General features: G+C 37.7%; 1 pseudogene across 1 annotated transcript; it reads left to right on the forward strand.

The window, feature by feature from the left end:
* Window positions 1-1,767: 1,767 nt before the first annotated feature.
* LOC105542833 lies at window positions 1,768-5,777 on the forward strand (annotated as a pseudogene). The gene is made up of 2 exons (XR_001006533.1): window positions 1,768-1,813; window positions 5,171-5,777. The product of XR_001006533.1 is annotated as a 60S ribosomal protein L18a pseudogene (transcript).
* Window positions 5,778-6,516: the final 739 nt, after the last annotated feature.

A 6,516-nucleotide genomic window follows, 5' to 3' on the forward strand; every position in this document is an offset into this window, starting at 1 on the left:
GTGTAATTCAAAATTATGTTGTTCAAGGATCAGTTGGAGTTTGAATGACGAAATTTTGGGTTTTCCAGGATATTTGGGTGGTATATGAAGACAAGTAGGCTGAATGTTACCTTGACTGTCCTAAAGTTTCAAGTCATCATGCAAATTGTACTCAGGAAATATCATCTGAATTAATTTGAAATATGGTTTTGTCCTATCATGAAAGGGAAGGAAGTGGATAAACAGCAAATGCTTTCATTTTTAGCTTATAAATGAGCAGTTCAAGCTTAGTCTTACTGCCATTAGCAGGCTTTGACCCTGGCTCATCTGACATTGAATCAAATATATCTGTAAATAAACTCTCAAATTATGAAATATATTATTTCAGCTTGAGATATTTGTAAAATCTCTGGGTTTTCCTAAAATACAATAATTTTAAGCATACTTAAAATATTTTACTGCCTTTCCAAGTTTACCTGAGCCTATATTTTTGTGTAAAGGGTTTTAAAATTTTTGGTATGAAGGATTGTTCAGCTAATGGAAGATACTATTGTTCAAAAAAGTAATTAAATGGGCTAGTCATTTCAGATATTTAAGTGAGAACGCAATTTAGTTGATTTCACAGTTAACAATTTAACATCAATAAAAAGGAGCTCCTAGTTTTCTCCATGGGCTTGTGTGAAACAAATGAATAGCAATTAAAATATGATATTTCCACTAGGGCTTAGACCATCATTTTTCTAATTATGGTATAAATCTCTCAGTGGAAAATAATCTTCATCTATAAAGAAATAATTCCCAACAGAAATCTTATATCTTGTAGAACACCAATTATTATACATTTCCCAATACCTTTGCCAGGGGAAGTATGCATCAGTCAGTGAATTAAAATCATGGCATTTAAGGGAAAGATAAACTATATTGGAAGCAAGTAAAGCATCGAGTACATGAAATAGCTCATTCAACTTTATGTCTTGATTTTGTTTCAATAAATTGGGAGTGTTTTAATATCTGTTTTCTGCTATTGGGTAAAATTGAATGAGCTTTATTTCATAAAGAATAACGCACTCTTATACTCTTATTCCCTCTCATTTAGTTTGCTAGCTGTATAAAATGGACTTACTGCTCATGACATAATTTGAATGGTAATATAATCTATAGCCCTTAGACTATTGGCAAGGCTTACATGTTATGATTTAAATGGACATCAACAAGGCTATATATATATAATAAAAACAAACAAACAAAAACAAGGCCATTTAATTCATGCTGATGACAATAGCTTAATTATTTCTATGGTGGTTTGTAAAAATTAGTTGGCTGAAATGAATTAACCTTCATGCCATAATCCATTCATCTCATTCACTTGGACATGGAATATGGGTTCTTCATTAAAATAGAAGTATATTACATTTATTTATTAAATCTACTTTAAAACATTTAGAAACATCAGAAATTTATTACTCACAATTCTGGAAGCTGGGAAGTCCAAAATCAAGGCAACAGCAGATTGTCATTTTCTGGTGAGAGCCTGTACCTCATAGATGTCTCCTTCTATGTGTCCCACATGGCAGCAGGGAAAAGGGGATCCTGCAAGTCTCTTTTGTAAGAGCCCTCTTTTATTCATGAGCCCTCATGATCTAATCATCTCCCAAAGATTCCATCTCTTAATACTATCACAGTGATGATGAAGTTTCAACATACGAGTTTTGAGGAAATATCAACATTCAGACCACAGTAATTTGTCTATGCTCTCTGGGCATTTATGTTTCAGCTGGAAAGGTTAGAATGCATCAGGAAACAAGCCAGGAAGAGACTGTGGATCCAGAAGCAGGTAAGATCCTGAGGGAAGTGGGCAGGGAAAGCCCTGGGGAGGTAGTGCGTCTGTACCTAGTGTTCAAGGCATGGCAGGATGTGAAGGTGCATGGGCAGGCAGAGAGTTGGCAGAAAGCATCAAGAAAGGCATGGGTTGGGGAGAAGACAAGGTGTGGTAAGAGGCAGTGAATAAAGAGTCCCACTGGAGTAGATTCCTTGGAGAGGAGCCAGGAGCTAAAGGGCTATTTCTGATACAGGAAACAGAGCATCCCACAAGTGTCACTCTGGGTATGGGGAATCTACGGGCAGTTAGTGGTTTTTTTTCTTTAAAAAAAGAGAAAAACTCCTATTTTAGGTTTGCGGGCACATGTGAAGCTTTGTTACATAGGTAAATTTGTGTCGTGGGAATTTGTTATACAGATTATTTCATCACCCAGTTATTAAGCCCAGTACCCAATAGCTATCTTTTCTGCTCCTTTCCCTCTTCTCACCCTCCAGCTTCAAGTAGACCCCAGTGTCTGTTGTTTCCTTTCTTGTATTCATAACTTCTCGTCATTTAGCTCCCACTTATAAGTGAGAACATGCGATATTTCGTTTTCTGTTCCTGTGTTAGTTTGCTAAAGGTAATAGCCTCCAGCTCCATTTGTGTTCCCGCAAAAGACATGATCTCATTCTTTTTCATGGCTGCATAGTATTCCACAGTGTATATGCACCACATTTTCTTTATCCAGGTTGTCATTGATGGGAATTTAGGTTGATTACATGTCTTTACTATTGTGAATAGTACTGCAATGAACATTTGTGTGCATGTGTCTTTATGGTAGAATGAATGATTTATATTCCTCTGGGTATATACCCAGTAATGGGGTTGCTGGGTCAAATGGTAGTTCTGCTTTTAGCTCTTTGAGGCATCACCATACTGCTTTCCACATAGTGGAACTAATTTACACTCCCACCAACAGTATAAGTTTCCTTTTCTTCCCAACCTCACCACCATCTGTTATTTTTTGACGTTTCAATAGTCACTCTGACTGGTGTGAGGTGGTATCTTATTGTGGTTTTGATTTGCATTTTTCTAATCATCAGTGATATTGAGCTTTTTTTCATATGCTTGTTGTGCACATGTACGTCTTCTTTTGAAAAATATCTGTTCATGTCCTTTGCCCAGTTTATTATTATACATTTTTTTTTTTTTTTTTTGAGATTGAATCTCTCTCTGTTCCCCAGGCTGGAGTACAGTGGCATGATTTCAGCTCACTGCAACCTCCGCCTCCCGAGTTCAAGTGATTCTCCTGCCCGAGCCTCCTGAGTAGCTGGAATTACAGGCGCCTGCCACCATGCCCAGCTAATTTTTGTATGTTTAGTAGAGATAGGGATTTGCCATGTTAGCAAGGCTGGTCTCAAACTCCTGACCTCAGGTGCTCTACCTGCCTAGGACTTCCAAAGTGCTGGGATTACAGATGTGAGCCACCGCACCTGTCCCTTTGCCCACTTTTTAATGGGGTTGTTCGTTTTTCTCCTGTAAATTTGTTTAAGTTCCTTATAGATGCTGGAAATTAGACCTTTGTTAGACTCAGAGTTTGCAAATATTTTCTCCCATTCTGTAGATTGCCTGTTTACTCTGTTGATAGTTTCTTTTGCTGTGCAGAAGCTCTTAAGTTTAATTAGATCCCGCTTGTCAATTTTTGTTTTTGTTGCGATTGCTTTTGGTGTCTTTATTATGAAATCTTTGCCCTTCCCCATGTCCAGAATGGTATTGCCTAGATTGTCTTTCAGGGTTTTTAATGAAATCTACTTTGAATAAGTAGAAATACAAATTGTATTATAAATACAAATTTGCATTCTGACTATAATAAGTATAAATAAAATCTAATTGATTATTAGGTAAACAGTAATAAAAACTCCCAAATAATAATTATATCTCTGCATTAATCAGCTTTAAGTCAATGTTTGGCATATCACCATCACAGACAGTTATTAATTCCATTTATACATGTCACTGGGTATTATTCAAAGGAAGTAAGACAAAATGGTTCTTGCCTCTAGATGTTTATAAGCTATGAAAATCACCACTGACACAGACTTGAATGCTTCTTTACATCAAATGTTTTCATAATGTCTCAGAATTGGAAGAGAAGTCATCTAGTCCAACTTCCCACTCACTGCAGAAATCTGACCTCTAGTTTGACTAATACGCAGTGTCCCATGGGAAAAAATGGGCTTTGCAGTCAGACCTGAATTCAGATCCCAGTTTTACAATCCATTAGCTGTGTTACTCAACATTACTTAACATGACTATCTCCTAATCAGTAGAATAAAAATAATGATGATGTTTACCTACGCTAGTATTTATTGAAGCAGTCATTATGTGCCAGGCTTTTTTTTTTTTTACATAGTAAGTACTTACATTTTAACCACCCTTCCTTGTTTGTCATATTTAGGGTTTCCTAAGCAATATGTGTTAATTGTTTAGCATAACATAGAATACTTTTCCCTTGCCAGGTACAGATCAATAGGCCAGTAGCTACAAGAAGTGAGAGCTGAAGTTTGTCTTTAGCATACTCGGCTTCGCCTTCTCGCAAACACCAAACAGATGAGAGAGGAAAAAAATAATTTTGGTCTAAAGCAGAGGTCTCTAGACTTTTAATTGCAGGCTCCTAACCTGGAGCAACCCCCCCCAAATTTAGTTATAGGTAATATACATTAATTACTGTACTACTATGTTCATTGTAAAACATGATAAAAATTAGAAGTTGTAAAACAGGATGAAAAAAAAATCTTAATACAAGAAACTGCTAGCTGGAATATACAAAGAACTCTAAAATCTCAACAACAAAAAGACAAATACTCCAATCTAAAAATGGGCAAAGGAACTGATTTTTGACCAAGGTGCCAAGAATACATAATGGGAAAAGAATAGTCTTGCCAATAAATGTGTTTGAAAACTGAATATCCACATGTATGAAAATAGACCCTATCTCACACATTATACAAAAACCAACTCAAATTGAATTAAAGACTTAATTGTAAGACCTCAAACTATCAAACTACTAGAAGAACATATAGCAGAAAAGCTCTATGACATTGAAGCAGGATTCATTGGTCTGGGCAATGAATTCTGGATATGAACCCAAAGCACAGGCTAAAAAAAAAGCAAAAATAGACACATGGGATTACACCAAACTGAAAAACTTCTGCACAGTAAAGTAAACAATCAATGGAGTGAAGAGACAACCTACATAATGGGAGAAAATATTTGCAAAGTATATATCTGATAAGGAATTAATACCCAAAATATAAAGGGACTAAAACAGCTCAATAGCAGGAAAACAAATAATCTGATTTTAAAACGAGGAAAGCCCTTTTGCGGGTGGAGGCGAGTTCGGAGAGGCCTCCCTGAAGGCATAGGGCACACTAGGAGAGTATAAGGTAGTGGGTCCTGCCCGCCCACCCCCAAATGCCACACACCGCCCCTCTACCTCATGCGAATCTTTGCACCTAATCATGTCGTCTCAAAGTCCAGCTTCTGGTACTTCGTATCTCAATTAAACAAGATGAAGAAGTTTTCAGGGGAGATTGCCTACTCTGGGCGGGTGTTTGAGAAGTCCCCTCTGCGGGTGAAGTACTTCCGCATCTGGCTGCGCTGTGACTCCCTGAGCCGCACCCACAACCTTTATCGGGAATACCAGCACCTGACCACCGCGGGCGCTGTCACCCAGTGCTACCGAGTCTTGAGCGCCCGGCACTGCGACCAGGCCCACTCCATCCAGATCATGAAGGTGGAGGAAGATCGCAGCCGGCAAGTGCAGCCGCCGTCCTTTAAGCAGTTCCACGACTCCAAGGTCAAGTTCCCGCTGCCTCACCGGGTCCTGCGCCGTCAGCACAAGCCACGCTTCACCACCAAGAGGCCCAACACCTTCTTCTAGATTCAGGGCCCTCGCCCAGATGTGCCCCAAATAAAATCGGGAAGGCCAAAAAATAAAAATAAACAAATAAACAAATAAATAAATAAATAAATTTTAAAAAACGGAGAAAGGGCCTGAATACATATATCTCAAGAGAACACAGGCAAATAGATCAACAGGTATACGAAAAAATGTTCAACATCACTAATCATCAGGGATATGCAAATTAAAACCACAATGAGATATCACCTAAGACTTGTTAGAATAGCTGCTATCAGAAAGACAAAAGATAAATCTTGGCGACTATGTGGAAAAAAGAGAACCATTGCAAACTGTGGGTGGTTATGTAAATTTAGTGCAGCCATGATAAAAAACAGTACAGAGATTCCCCCCAAAATTAAAAATAGAGCTACAATATGATCTGCCAATTCCACTTCTGCCTATATAGCCAAAGGAATTGGAAACAAGATCATGAAAAGAGAATACTCACTCCAATGTTTATTGCAGGATTATTCACAATAGCCAAGATATGGAATCAACTTAATTGTCTATCAACAGTGGAATAGATATATGGAATATATACACAATGGAATACTATTCAGCCATTAAAAATAAGATAATCCTGTCATTTACAGTAACACGGATGAACTTGGAGGAAATTTTGTTAAGTGAAATAAACCAGACACAGAAAGACAAATACCACATGATTGTACTCAAATGAAGTATCTAAAAAAGTTGATCTCATAGAACTAGAAAGTACAATGGTTGTTACCAGAGTCAGAGTGGTTGCGGGAGGGAGCTGGGATGATGTTGGTCA

Source organism: Mandrillus leucophaeus, unplaced genomic scaffold (assembly GCF_000951045.1).
Source record: "Mandrillus leucophaeus isolate KB7577 unplaced genomic scaffold, Mleu.le_1.0 Scaffold269, whole genome shotgun sequence".
NCBI classification, from domain to species: Eukaryota; Metazoa; Chordata; class Mammalia; order Primates; family Cercopithecidae; genus Mandrillus; species Mandrillus leucophaeus.